Genomic DNA, 15,806 nt, shown 5'->3' with positions numbered 1-15,806 from the left:
CCCTAAAGGTTTGGGTGCCATGAATCTTGGCACCACCTGCCATAAACCATGTATAAGGGATATTAAGCTGGAATTTTCCCTAATGAGATCATAATTCTCCTGTGCAAACCAGTGACATTAGCAAATGCTCTGATAACATCCCTGTGCACCTGGCCAGAACTGTCCAAACTGATAGAAAAGGCTGTAGTCACTTTAGTACTGAAAAAAGCTGATGGTGAGCACAGACAAAAGGGAGTAGATGTCTCCCCCAGCACTGTTAATGAATGCTGCCCTTGGAGGCAGCCTGCCTACGGGCAAGCCGGACAATGTCCCCTGGGATCAAACCTAGTTGGGGTGAGCCATGAAGTGCAGACGCTGATCCCAACCTCCTGCAAGATTTCCAGCACTTTTGAGTCTACCACATAAGGCTAAAAATCTTCAGGTGCTCCTCCGCCCTCCTTGGCAGGACTTCATCTTCTTCCCAACCCACCTCCAGAAATAGCCACACAAAGAAGTTGTTTAAACAACCAGCTGCTTCAGGGAGTGCCAAAGCCTGGCCTCGATTCACTGCTGTGCGTGACAGGTCCTTCGGGGGCATCTTATCTTTCATGTTAAAAATCCTGGAATGAAAAGTTGCATAGGAACAGGCTCGTGTGTTAGGTAACCTGGGATCGTTGGGTTTTCTTTGCCAGCCCCTGAAACTCTCCCAGGTTTCATTTCCTAGATGTAGGGTACTGGCCTTCGTTCCTGCGAAAGGCGCATTCTTCTCTTATCTTCTTTTCAATATTCCCTGTGGTGTATGTGACACCAGGAAGAAGAATGTGTGAAGTAATGGCACCCTTTAGGTTATCAGACCTGGGGGCGGAGGCCAGTTTATTTGCAGTGCAGAGCATTTAACTTTCTAACACTTACGTTTACAGAGGCCGAGGAAAGCATGTTCGAAACATACACAAAGTATTAACATCTGACCCTCTACGATGAATTCCTGATATGACGAAACATGGAAATAATGTTGTAGCTTCAAGGGCATCAGCAAATTAAATGCTGTTTAATATTTGACCCAATATATTGAGGAAGGCTCTGTCAATAAATTAATCTGTGGGTTGCAAAGCTAAGCTGTGTTGCATGGATTTATTTCGGCACATACACACAAACAATATTTAAACAGAAGCAAAACAAAGTGCGCATTGTTTTAGCTTAGTAGCCCAGAAATGAACCGCTCAACACAACTTGGTTTAATAGTTGGGAAATGAGTATTTGTTTACGTTGTGCAGACAGCAGAGGTATACCCAATATTTCCAGCAAGGCCTCCAACTTGCTTCCTCCTGTAAGCAGGGCTTGAAGAGAGGGTTTGAAGAGCATACCTTGACATGCACACCTTTAAAAGCATTGCATTTAATCTCATTTCATCTACCTGCATCTATCTAAAGCATAATATAATACCGGTTACCTACTGCAGTAGGTATTTTTACAGTTATTAGCTGATATTTGCGAAGTGCTTTGGAATCTGAGTCTGACCTTGTGTCTTGGTTTGGGATCAGCATGACAACGTTGCGCATGGCACTATTCTGCGTTCAACCAGCTATGTCTACTGCACTTGCTAATAATTTCCTGAAATTTTCTCCCTTTGTTTCTTGTGTGTATATGTATGTAGGTATGTGTATGCGAATGTAAATATCGTTGTTAGCATACAAACGCACATGTGTTTAAGCACACACATATAGCTTCTGATGTACATAAGATACATTTAATTATTTCTTTGCATATATGGGACAATACATGTAAGAATAATGAAATGCAGTAATTAGTACTCATGTTTCTTCACAAAAGTACAGTACCTGTATCACATCTGGGTGGAATTTCAGTTATACCCAAGGACAGATAACTAACTGGCAGGTCGCTGAAAAGTCACTATGCTGCTTTTACAGGGGGCACTTGAGCGGCGCTGGGCAGCGAAGCCTCTGTGCTGGGGTCCAACCAGACTGCCCATCAGCACCTTTCTGTCCTGTGTGTCCAGCTCCTTCCTATGGAAACAGTGGAGCAGGGAGCAATGCTGCTTCCCGGACCCTCACACCCTGGCCTGGAGTCCAGAGCTGGGCAGAGGGGTTTCAGCTGTGCTGAAGAACTGGGGAGGCTGTGGTTTACAGCAAGACCTGGGTGTTCTTAAAAATATTTCCCTTAGCTCCTTAGGTCCTGTAAAAGTAAAAGTTAAAAGAAGCAGCTTTGCTTGTTTGCAGTTGCTCATTGTCTCTGAACAGAAGGGCACTTATTTAAGTCTCTGCAAGTTTGTTCTCACAGAAAGTTGCATGTTTGAAATTCAGGTTGGCTAGAGATTGGCACTCTTTCCCCATTACCATTCCTCTGGTATGCCCCTGAATGCCCTCCTTGCAGGAGAGCAGAAGCAGCTAAGCAGATGCTGAACTCCAGTAGGATTTAGATATAGGCATCAGTGTTTTTCTGAAAGGGAACTTTATTGGATTGGTGCCACAGGAATTCAGACCTATTTTAGGAGCAAAACTGGAGACAGATGCGCAGATTTAACAATACCATTTCTGGTTTGGCCTGGGGAAAATACCTGTTCTTATGCTAAGGATTATGAGTCCCATAAAAGTCATTCTTGCGGTAAGATGTGAAACTCATGGCTCTATGCATCAGCACATAGCACCATTTTCAGACTACTAGGGTCTCTAAGAACCTTACTGGAAGCTGGGTTTGACCTTTAAAACCCAGAAATACAGTTTCTACAAGTATAATTCTTCTTATTCTTAAACTGTTCCATTGTAACTTATGGGGCTAACAGCTGGCTTCCAATGAAGTCAACTATTAATTGTATGTTCACTACCCTGCCTTGTGTAAATCAATACGAGAAATGAGCAGTTTCCTACTATACAGCACAGACACAGACACTCTACATGGGGAAGTAATTTAAGGGTGGATGTCAGCTCGCTTGGAAAGGCTTCTTTACTGTAAACAAGACAATGAAAAAAACGTACTCTAGGGAAAGCTCCCCTTAGTCCCTGTAGTTGCCAACAGAAAAATCCTGTGGCTCTGGCAGTGAAACACAACCGGTGCCATCATTCTTGCACAAATATCAGCATCAAGATAAATTACTGTCTAAACAAGCTGACCTTGTTGCCAGAGGTTACGCTATAGGTGATGTGCTATGCGACCAGATTATACTCTTGAATCAAGGGTGTAGGTTTTCAAGGATTTTACATCTTGGGTTTTTTTCCTCATTTTGACTCACTTCACTATTCGTAATTACACTAGTGAAGTTAGTGGGATTATTTCAGTTTTCATCCTATGTGCCTCAAATCAGGATGTAACACACTTTTGTGCCTGAATATGTACTAGAAAATTGAGAGAATTGCCTTGGTTGTCTGGTAGGGCTTGCAAGTCAAAATCACTGGCCCTGCTGACGGACGTCTTACTAAAAAGGTGAGCATCCATTCCTGGGTTGCTAGTGTGCTGTAGTTATTTCTCATCTGCACTAGCAATGAAAGAACTATCTGTTAATTGAATGGCAAAAACTATATTTCAGGCTTTTTTCCTGAATGAGAAAAAACCAGAAGGCATGATTCTGGTGGTTGTGTTCGTTTGGCTCTTCAGTGGGAGTGCTGCCTGGAGCGAGGGGACCCTGACTGTCAGACCCCTGACCTGTTCCTGTCCCTCTCCAGGGCCCAGCAGTGGGACTTGCTGCCCTGCCCTGCCCTCAGGGATGTGTGGTGGTCTCACAAGCTGACCCTCCCGTTTTCCCTAAATTTAATTCACAGCCCCCACATAAAACCTCGGAGAGCTAATGCTCAGGAGTCAACAATTATTTCCGTCAGCTGGGAGCTGCCCAATCCACTTTGTCAGTTCAAGGAGAAAGAAAATATGAGAAAACTATCAAGTTTTAAGTGAAGCATTGTGAAGTAGCAGAGCATAACTGCACAAACCTTGTTTTCAGCAGTAGATTGGATTATCTGTATATTGTACCATAAATGGGTTAGGAGTACAAGCAGGAGATGCCCTGATCTTTTTTTTTTCTTTCTTTCTTTCTCTGCCTTTTTTTTTTTTTTTGGGTGGAATTCATGTGTCAGGAAATCTTTGACAAACATTATTTCCATACTTAAATTGAGCAATGAATTGAAACTGGCAAAAGAAAAGGGGAAGAGAATATATTCTATAGCTGTGTCTTTTAAATTGCTTTATCTATTGATAGTTTTGTCCTATGCTAAATGCAATTTCAACAATATAGAAAGCACAGACTGAAAAACTGAGCTCTAATTAAATCAGTAACGTTTCATTATTTCATGTGAACAATGTGAGTCTAAAGTGATCTTTCCACAGAAAAATTAAATCAAGCTCCATGTGAAAGTCTGCCTTTTCAAATGTTTCACATCCAGTGTTTGTAACAGGTTTGGGTCACACGGAAGAGGACCGCTTGCTGTGAGAAGTCCCCCAGAAACTGTGTTCTCACCTCGCCTTCTCACCAGCATCCACCATGGAGCTCAGGAGCAACTCGGGCTTTCCAAGCGCAGTACCAGAATAAAATCTCATGGATACAAGAGTGATTTCCCTGTAAGAGATGTAATTACAGCCTCTGCTAAGTTAACGAATAGCTCTCTTTGGATGTTTAGTTAGAGTGGAACGTATTTAAAAGCTGCTCGCTTATTGTGAAATTCAGCTGCAGGCGCGTGTGCTCAGGGAGTGGGTACCGTACTCCAATGTGCTTTAATGACTGTACTGCTAGAGTGACTCAGCGCAAGGCAGGGGCTGTGTGTCATCTGCAAATATATTTCCCCCTCTAATCCGCAGGGTTTAGCTTACAGCATCCAAACCTACCATCCAGCTGCAGGGAGACCCATACCTCAAGCTCTGTTGCAGTTTGCAAAGACAAACCATCCCATGAGCTGTGACCTGCAGGTGTCACCCATAAGTGCCAGACACCTTGCTGGCAGGTCAGAGAAGACCTTTCGGGAGTGTGTCCCAGCTGCCGAGCACTGGCAGGCCCAGCTGGTGCCAGGCTCTCGGGATGGGTCCGCCACAGGTGCACAGTGCCGAGGGCAGAGGGGTGTGCAACACTTGGTGCCCTGCGTGGTTCTCAAGCTCTTGTTCCAGCCAGGATCTCCTGTGTCGTTAACGTCACGTTGCATACAAGATGACATAACCATCCTCATCTGACACAACCCCTCTGTGGGCTCTTACAATGTGTTCTTTTTCATTGCTGTTTTATACGATCCTGGAGTGAAGTGGAATAACGTTTTCCATTGCTTCAGGTAACTTTCCTTTCAGATCACGTCCCCCGCATGGCATCCCACCCACCGTATAGTGACCAGTGGCCAGTACAGACATCTACACCTGCCAAGGCTATGCGGCGGCTGTGCCAAGTGATCCCTCCAAGGAGCCCAGCAACGAACCTGTAAAGGCTGCTGCCTTTTCCACAGCAGCTGCCATCTTCACAGGTGGCCTGTACCCACCTGCCTTTCAACCTTGAAGTGGGGAATTTCTCCCAGTAAGGTGACACCATTTTTGACAGTGGCTTCAGAGATCTGTAGTAGCTGGCAGGGGAGGGGAGGGAGACCTTGCTGTGGGAGGGTTCTGCCAATCCTGCTGCATTCTTATGCAGGGCACATTTGCTTTTGAACTGGATCAACAATTTGTGTTCTTTAAGTACCTTTCATCCAAAAATTGGAACTGCCTATGCCTGTTGCATTTAAATTTTTTTGTTATTGGTGAGGAAACAGAGCTGTGGTGGCGAAGCGGGTTGGCCAGGGTGGCAGACCTAGCAGCCCTGTGGCTGCCCTGCTTCTCCCTTCACCATTAATGGAGCACACACATGCAAATGCAAGGGGAAAAACCCTGGTGAAAACCAGAGGGGTACATTAACAAACTTCAGCAGTCGGGTCCCAAAGTCACCCAAGCACACTTGCCTTGCTAATCCGCAATTTGTGATTCTGAAGAAAAAGACGACGACGACAGCGAAGAAGGGGGAGTTCACAATTCACAAACCAATTTGTGTTGTTTCTGCAACACTGCAAAAGTGCGACCCATGAATATGCTAATGAAATTGCAATGAGAGTTTTGGCACCATTTCATCACCTCAGCTAGATTAGGGAGCAATCACACTATGGGTTTACATGTCTTTGGGAACTGCTGGGGAGGGAGGGAAAAATAGATCTGCAATATTTATAATTCAACAAAAATTGCACTGCCTGTACCACAAAATAACAATAATGACTGTGAATTGATAAGAAATGGCTTCTGGGTTAGCCAAAGGGCTCACTGTTAAGACCACTTTCCATGCCGCTACATTGGTACAAAGGTCTCCTCCCACAGAAGTGGGAAGGAAGTCTGTGCCCAGAGGTGCATGGTGCTCTACCCCCGTGTTGAGTCCCATCCCAGAGCAAGCGAGAGAGAAGTACGCACGCAGAAGTGCAGAGAGAGCAGGACCACGGGACAGTCCAGCTCTGCTCATCTTTCTCTTGGATAAGGGAGCAGCAAAACAGCAATGAAGGGAAGGTTTGCATCCCCTTCAGCTGGGACAGGAGAGGAGCAGCCAGGTAGGGGTGGGGAATAAGACCCAGTGGAGTGTTTTGGCCATTGCCTCCTGAAGAAGCTTTTAGGTTAGGCTTCTACTGCCCCTGAGTTGCGTAGGGCAGTACAAGATCTCTGGAATGGGAGAGATCTAGGAAGTTAGCCACCGTGCTTGTTTCAGGAAACAAAATATAGCAATAAACAAAAATTACTAATCTCATGGTCCAGTTTTGTACATGGTGTGTCACAGAAGAGAAGCGCACACACACATGTTGTCCTTTCAGGAGGTGAAAGCTATGAGTTTCGGGAAAGTAGTCATCTCTTGATAAATAGTCTACCTGGAAGAACACAACTTCTGCCCTGTTATCACTCAGCCTCTTTCAGATCCTGTGTGATGCATTCATGTAAAAAAAAATGCAGAGAAAGATTAGTCTTCAGTATTTGTATTTGTATTCCACAATTAAATCCAGAAATAAACACTGCAGGTATTGTACTATAGCTCTGACACGTCGCACCCACACATAACGTCTGTTCAGCAACTGAAGTAGTAATAATCCTATGGTTGACCTGGGTAGGAGCAAGAGGAATCTCAGAAGGAAGGATATAGAAATAAGTCCACAGATCAGATCCTCCTCATTTGCTCCCATGAATAGTCCCTCTGTGCTGAAATCTTTCCTTGTGCCAACTTGGGTGAAATGGGAAATGCAACTTTTGCATTTCCCACAGCAACCTTCTGGAGTTTTATGCTAACCTCTGCTCAGCCCCTCTTCTTGCTTTTTTATGGGCAGTCATAAACTCTCAATGGAGTTGATCCCATAATTAGCTTGACTCTTTTATTTCTGTGGCACGCATGAGCCAGGTAAGGAAGACTTGAACTTTCGGCCACCTTTTTAAATCTTAGTGCCTGCAGCTGTTGCTGTGATTAGAGAAGGTACAGAATGGGATGGCACTGATTTATACCAAATGAGGATTTTGTCCCAGAAACTTCTGTTGTGTCATTTTCAGAAGTGGTGGCTAGTTTAAAAGAAACTTCAGAAATGGGGAGGCACAGAACCCATGGACACTCATGGAAATTTGCATCTAGTTTTTAACGTTATCTGTGCGCTGATTCGTTCAGGATTTTACACGTACAGCCTAGCGTTATAAAAACAAACGGCATTGCATCAAACCTGCTGATGTCATATGGGAAGAGAGGAAAGAAATTCCTCAAAACTGATATAGAAGAAGGTATCAATGGGTGCAAAGTGTTGTAAGATAGCATAATTAATTCTGAGAGTCATTTACCTGTTTGATACCTGGTAGGTATCTGGGACATCTAATAGTATCACCCTTGCTGGTTTATTTACTAACCATCATAGTTATTCTTTTCATTACCTCCACAGTGTAATGGTTATTTTATGAAGGCTCATTAAATTTAATGAGACACCACCAGATTTTATTGCCTTCTAATAAAATGGGTAGGGGGAGCTGTTTTCTTTCTGATTCATGCAGCTCCAGAGTACCTTAAATAGTCAGGTATTCGGCTGGGTTATGAGCAGGGCCCCTGACATTCTTTCTGGTGGCCTCCTTGGGGAATGTCAGCGATTAACAGCTATTCAAATAAAGTTGCGTACAGGGATATGCCTAGATATGTAAAGGTTTCTTTTACATACACATATATTTTTTACACACACACACATATATATATATTAAAAAGACCTCAGCATTTTTATTCCAATGGAAGACATAGTTCTGCCAGAATTATAAAGATATTGTGAGAATATCTGGTCAGGAGCTTGTCAGTCCCAGAGAGAAGACACTTGCCAAGGTCCTCAGTGGGTGACCTGGCAGAGCAAGGGTAGTTTCTCCTAGCAGAAAACAAGGTTTGTGACTGCTTGGCTTATTGATTTATTTATTGCACAATTGTTCATTACAAGTATTAATCTTATGAGATTTTTTTAAAGGATGTGAGCTAGTGAGATTTTGGAAAACATTGTACTATGAAGAAAACGCTTAAAAGTAAGAGAGAAATCAAGTAACTGTCTTCTCTAAGTACCTCCTCAGGATGTGGACAAGAAGATGGTCCATAGAGCTCCTCTTGCAGAGGGCCATTGCCTGTGGACATCATATCACTAAAAAAATAAATACTTAAGTGAGCTTCTTGATAAGCTAAGGTGACTGGGGAGGGAAGGTCCAGTGAAGGTGCGATCTGTGGCTTGTGTGTGAATCGCCTGAGCTATAGGGAAAGTAGAAAGTGGGGCAAGTGCTTGTTTGAATTAGTAGTCCTGGTGGAAGTACTGGGGAAGACGGTGGCTGACCCGGTCAGGAGCTAACACTGCTCTGCAAAGGATCTGCACACAGGCAGGCGCAGGCTGTGCAGGCAGTCTCGGGGTGAGATCTAGTGGGTGGTTGTGGGAGGAGAGTGCAAGGAAACAGTGATGCAGTATGCAGTGGTAGCAGGCGGCCAGCAGCCTGTACCCAGAATAACACTGTTTTAATGAAGCAATACATCTAAAAATACAGGGCAAAACCCAAAAATTATACAAGGGCAATCCTCTCTCCTACTGATGTTTTATGCTGTGGTCTGGAAGCAGTGAGTGTCTGAAATCACTGTATCAAGACAAAAAAAAAAAAAAAAAAGAGATAAATAGCTTTGAACTTGGTGATTGTGTTGTAAATTCAGTAGCAGAACAACCAAATTTAGGAAGTCAAGGCTCTCTGAAAAATGTGTGGTGATGCAGCCTCACTGACTCCCAAGTGAACAGCCCAAGCAAATGAAACTCTTCCATATAGAACTGGCTGAATTATTCATTATAAATAAATTATCCGATAAATGTAGCCCTTTTGCTGATCCTAAATAGCCAACAACCTGATCCTGATTTTGGTAGATGACTTTGGTACCCAGAATTATGTGAAGAAGGGGCTGTTTTCAGGCTGTTCCTTTTGTGGGTACATCACTAGATGTTACTATGCCATTCACGCTCCCTGCTGTTAAGCTGAAAATAACATCAGTGACTGGGTGCTGCAAACCAGGAATTCACGTTTTCTGTTCCATCTGGCACATAAGCTCCCCAGCTCCCTCTTCTTGACTTCTTTCCCTCTGGTGACTTGCCTGGCACGCTGACAACTTGCTGCGTCTCTGTATCTCTCAGCCCTGGGGTGGCTCGCCTGTCCCAGTGACTCCAGTCATGCTCCTGTGGCAAGTCAGAGCGGGACATTTCGAGTGTGTCCAACCCTGGTGGTCTTGGGCAATTGTTCTGGGGGACTGGTAGTATTGGGAATGTGAGTCAGACTGTTATCTCTGCCTGTCAGTGATGCATCCAATACCCATAGTCTAATAATCAATACACACCCTTATTTCTAGCCTGATGTTATGGCACAATTTTAAATATGGATGTTGAACTGATTAGGTATTTTCCTTAGAAAACAGATTTTTGCTGGGAAAATATCTACTTGTCAAATCACATCTCTCCCCTAGAAACCATAATTTGGATTAAGTTCTCCCCCCAGAAATTTTCTCTGAAGGAGGTTGGAATTACACATCCAATTCAGGAAGAGATGGGGGCTAAGAGTCGTGTTTAGCTAGAGGCCCAGCAGTGAGGGTATTTACCTAAAAAGAGGAGACGTCTGGCCTCTCTGCTCAGCTCTGATGTAGTTACTGACTCAAAGCTGAACAGCTCCATCCAGAGAGAAGTCCACACCAGAGCAACCTGCAGCCCAGCGGCAGGGGGTTTGCTTGGGAGGAAGGAGACACAGGTCCTTGCTTTTCCTCAGAAGGGATAATCAGGCTTGAACCAGGGTCTCTCGTTTCCATGGTCTCTTCCAGCCGGATTTTTTTTGTAAATAAACTCTTCAACAAAAGTTTGGATTTGCCCCGGTGCAGAGTACAGAGTATTATGAAAGCTCAGTAACACTTGCCAGATTGGAAACTACTTTCCCATTTGGTTCAGCGCTCCTGAGTATGATATTGCGATATCTTTCAAATGAGGCTCTGTGAGTTAGCACCTGAATACCATCCCCGGGCAAGTGCCTCACTGTCCACGAGTTGTGGTGGCTCCGATGATCACGCCTCCACCAAGCTCGTTTGGACATCGAGGCCGGTGTTCCTCAAAGCAGAGCAGAGCAACCTGCTCGGGGGTGGGGGTGGGGGGGTGGGGGGGGGAGGATGGGGGGGGGGGGGTGGGAAGGGAAAAGAGTTATGGGAGACACAGATGCCCAACCGCACAAATGAAAAAAGAATTAAAATGGACCAAGCACTGCATTTACGCTTTACTGGTGTAAAGCCAGAGAAGCTCCAATAACTCGATTTGTGGAACTGACAGCAAGATTTCGTCCCTGATATATACCCTATATCCTTATCATAAAGGGAGCAGTTAAGAGGTATATAAAAAAAACTGTCCATCCTCATTAAAGTTGAGTATAGTCTATTCTTGCTTTAATGCAGTGATCTAATTAACCTTTAGCCAGAATTAAAATGACCTTGAATTGGCCTTGTGACCTCCAATGCTTAATGTTGTTAACTTTAAACAAGCTTTTTGGGGTGGTCAGGAGCAGCATCTGTTAAAATGGGCAAAAGGTCGAATCCATTTACTTAAATACACCTACTGCATACATTGCCGGTGGAGATGTGCTGCCTGCGTTTTTAAAGGGGATAGAAGATGTAGCTGTGAAGATAAAGGGCAGCCTATCTGTGAGAAACGGTGTGAGGAGGATGAAAAACTGCTCTGAGGACGTGTTTTCACCGTCTCGTTGTACTTTCTCAGCAGTAAGCCTCTTCGGGTTTTCATTTTTAAGTTCTGCTCTGGGCAAAATATCGCAGCCTGCAAAACAATGCCGCTCGGTGGGCTCCGTAGCCGGTGTCACCGTTTCCCGAGGGAGGCGTGGGGCCGGTCCCTGCTCTCGGGGCTGCCCAGCCCGGGGCAGGGGGTGCCCGCCGTAGCAGCAGGGTCACGTTTTGGGCTTTGCGTTCCGGGAAATACATGCTCGTGCGCAAGAAGGAGTAGATGGCCAGCTGAATTCCTGGATCACAAGGTCACTGATGGGAATTACTTAAAAAAAAAAAAAAAAAATACGCTGTCAGGGCGAAGAGTTTCAAAGGCAACATACAAGAATTGAGAAGAAAAAGGTCTGCTCAGCCGTCTCTGATTGATATTGGGGCGCTGGGGTGTTCTGTGCAGAAGTGGGTTTTGCTCTTCAGGTCTGCGCGCCCGGCTGCTGCCCTGTGCGCGGCACGCGTGGGTGCAGAGCTCGCACGGCAGAGGCTCCGCTGCCCGCAGCCGAGCCGCCCCCCCTCGCAGACCCTCCGACCGCGGCCCTTCTGGCCGGGCGAGCCCGCCCGTGGGCGCCCCGCCGCCCCCGTGGGTGCCCCGCCGCCCCCGTGGGCGCCCCGCCGCGCCCGGGCAGCGGGCGTGATGCCGTGGCGGGGGGGCCGTCGGCATCGTCACTAGCGATATTATTGTCGTTAACGCTGTCTGCGTTGCCGTTGTCGCCCCGGCTCCCGCAGCGATTCTCGAGGCTGCTCCTTCCCTCTCCTGCGCGAAGTCGGACCTGAAACGCCGGCTGTTCGTAGTGCATTAACATAGTGCATTAACATTTGTAATGCGGCGATTATTTTACATAATCGATACCATCAAGTTCCGTTTCTTGGGGACCCTGGTGTTTGTTTACATTTATTCCGCACACGTCAGTTTCCATCAGGAGCAAAACCGATTTTCTTGTCCTGGGGCTGCTCTTGGCGTAACCTTAATTCACCGTCAATCTCGGCGCTGCCGCCGCGGTGCGCCCGGGCTGAGGGTGCCGCCGGGCTGGGGGGGCGCCCCGGCCCCTCCGCCCTAAAACCGGCCTTGAGCGCAGTGGCGTGGGAGAGAGCGGGGCGGCTCCGATATTAATTGTTGTTATTATTATTTATTATTCTTTATTTTGCGGCAGTTTCTGTTTATGGCGTGATGCATTTGAGCCCAAACACATTAGGTGCATTATTCATTGGGTACATTTGTCAGAACATGCATGTGTATAAAGAACTAATGATCCATATTAAATTAATGACGCTATAAAAAAGAAAAATACCCCATACATGCAGTTTATGACGGCAACCCCCGACTTTGATAAACCATAGAAAAGACCTAATCAGATGAAGCATTGGACTGTTCCGTCTCCAAAATTACATTTCTCGAAATGTGCTTGTACACATTGTTGGTTTTATTAAAACAAATTAATTCAGTCATTAAGGAATCATACGGCAAGTGTCTCATAAGTCAGGACCTCCAGTGTAACAAATTGATTAAATGACTGTGTAATAGTCTCTTTAAACAAATCTAGTGTAACAAGTTAATAGATCTGCTCAATTACCATGCTGGGGTGATGAGGATGTGGGCAACTCTCTCATTAAATCCGGGATAGCGGGGGGGGGGCGGGGGGGGGGGGGAGGTGCGTGTCGGTGGGGCAGGGCTGCGCTCCCGCAGCCCCCGCGGGGAAGGGGCCGGGGCCGGGCGGGGATGGCTGCGGGCTCCGGGCTCCGGGCTCCGGGCTCCGGGCTCCGGGCCCCGAGCAGGGCCGCCCCGCGATCGCGCCGGCGGGCTCCTCCTGACACCCCAGCGCCGGGGGCGCGGGAGGAAAATCTATTACCCCGCTGCCATTTTGTTAAGTGTTTGCTCCGCGTTGTGACCCTGCCACTTTATCTGTTGATTTTTATTTTCTGAGTGCATGTTGCCCATATGTTACTCTAATAGTTGCTATAATTCTTGAGCAATAGGGCTCGTATTTTACTGAGCTGAATTAAAAAGAATGCACTTTAATAAAAAACCCGAGCAATACACTAATGGCTTGACATTGATGTATTTGCATAAAGATGAATTATATGGCCTCGCTTGACACGACTTTTAATAGATGATCGGGGACGTTATTACGGGGATGCACCCGGGTGTGCGGCGGCGGGTTGCTGCCGCAGGGCCAGCGCCGGGCGCTCCCCGCAGCCCGCCGGCCCGGGGGGCAGCGCGGGCACCGACCGGTCCCGCAGCGCTGCGGCCGCCGCCCGCAGCCCCGGGGGATGCGGAGCGGAGCGGCGCGGCACGGTGCTGCCTGCCCGTGCCCTTGTGCTGCAGATAACTTTCTTCTTGTAAATGATGTCCGCCGGAGCGCGGGGCCGCTGCCGGCGCCCGGCGGGTGCGGGGCGGTGCGGGGCCCGCCGCCCGCTCCCGGGCAGATGTTTGCGTCCCTCCCGGAGACTTGTAACCGCTGTTCGAGACAGCTGGTAAAGGCTGCCAGGAACACGTATCTGGAAAATACCTATCTGTGCAGAAGGTAAACGCCGAGCTGCAATTAGGAGGGAGCAGTTCATCTTACTTTTTTAATTTGCGTGCCGCGACGCCGGCTCTGAACGCGGGATCGCTCTGCAGGCGGCTGCCTCTCCCCCCCAGCGGCCTCAGTACGGGAAGGGAGCTGGGGGGGGGGGTCGGGGGTGTGTGTGTGAAAGCCCACCACCCGCATTTTAAACCCCGGGTTCTCTGGGGTGCGGGACGACTCGTGTCTCGAGGGAGGGGGTGCCGAAAGCAAAGCCCCGGGGGCGGCCGGCACGGATATAACGAAACGACATCGCGGCGGCGAAAACGGCGTGTGCTTGATATGAGAAGCGTTATAAATTAATATCACTGCGAATGATGAACGATAACGGGATTTCAGGAGCTCATAAAAGGCGAACACGCCTGAGGGGAAGGGTGGGAGACGCCAGCACTCGCTGAAATGGTCGGGCTGTCCCGACGTGGCTGTCGGTCTGGGCATCCCTCTGGCAGGGGTGCAGGCATTGCCTCGCCTGCTGCCTGCCTGGGGGCTCTGGGTAGGAGTTGCTGCCGGGATGAAAGAGCCCGAAGGCCTCGGGGTTGTGACAGCGCTGGTGTAGGGCCTGTTGGGGACGGGTGGCAGTGGGGTACAGACTGGGACCCCACCCCCCCCCCACACACACACACACGTGCCCCGAGGCGAGTGGCCGCGTCGTTGCCCCGCGGGGGGAGAGCCCTTCCTTCCTCCCCCGGGGCCGCTCCTGCCCGCCGGCCGGCCCCGGTCTTCCCCTTGTAACCCGCGTCCCCCGGGGCGAAGCCCAGGCTGCCGGCCTCGGGGCCCCGTGGCACGGCGGTGCGGTCCCTGCCCGCGCCCATATGTCCCACATCCATATGCATGTCTCCCGCGGGCAGCAGCTGCAGGCCGGGAACGGGGTACGGGCGGCGGGGCTGGCCCCCGGCCCCCTTTTCCCTCCCTGTGCCTCCCCTCTCCCCCTCCCTCCATCCCTCCCCGAAGCCCCCCGGTGCCGACGGCTGTTGCAGGGCGCGGAGCGGGGACATGCGCCTGGGGCTTTTCTGCGGGCAAAAAAAGTTTCCCCCGCCCGTGGTGATGCTCGTCGGGGCTGGAGAGGGACCGCGGCGGGTTCCCGTTGCGCGGTAGCTCGGCAAAGCAGCGGCGTTGGAAAAGCAGGGAGGATGCTTTCGGCACCCTGGGATTGCACAGCCGGGGATTTCAGCCGCGGTACCTCCTGCGCCCCAGAAAAGGCACACGGCAGGGACCGAGGCAACCCCGAAACAGCCGCCTTTATTTCCCCTGAGCCTGGAAATCCCGCACCCGCACGCGGAAGGGAGCGGGGTTTAAACCCCAGGGCTCTGTTAGGGAAAGAAAGGAAACCCAAAAGCCGTTTGCGAAGGGAGCTGCCGGGAGCAGCCCGCGGTGGGCTCTCACCGCGCAGCCGAGGACCGCCCGCCGCTCCCCACGCGTGTGCGCGGCCGCTTGCTCCCCGCCGAGATTTCGGCCGGGGCCCGAGTGCAGGGCGGCTGCCGGGGAGCGGCTCTGCTGGCCCGCCTGTCTCTGTAGCCCTGGTTGTGCAGTCCGCTTTTCATGTCGTTATCCGTGAGTTTATACCGTCACGCAACAAACTCCTGCGTGTGTGAAGGACTGAGCTGCAAATGCGGCTGAGCTCGGCCGGGCCCCACGCACGGGGGGGAGCTTCACGCCCCGTGAAGCCCGTTGACATTTTGTCTCCTAATTGTTCGCCGCGATGTCCATGGCAGCGATCCCGAGGTTTGTTATTGCATCTCCTCCTAAAAAGTCCTCTCCTGGAGGAGAGGGGGGGGGCTGCGCCTCTCCGCCGAGCCGGCTTTGGTTTCCAAAACCTGCCCCGAAAAGGCGGGGGGGGGGGGGGGGGCAGTGAGCTCATGTGAATAACCTGCTCTTTTCTCCAGCGCCCCAGACAAAACCAGCCTAACCAAGCGATCAGAGCTGGGCTTTTCTCCCCGCAATTCCACTCCGACGGTGCCAACTTCAACTGGTGGCCAGCTGGGTCTCTGTGC

Source organism: Pelecanus crispus, chromosome 4 (assembly GCF_030463565.1).
Source record: "Pelecanus crispus isolate bPelCri1 chromosome 4, bPelCri1.pri, whole genome shotgun sequence".
In the NCBI taxonomy this organism is placed as follows: Eukaryota; Metazoa; Chordata; class Aves; order Pelecaniformes; family Pelecanidae; genus Pelecanus; species Pelecanus crispus.
The sequence above is the reverse complement of the archived record's forward strand: the minus strand, read 5'-3'. Positions refer to the sequence as shown.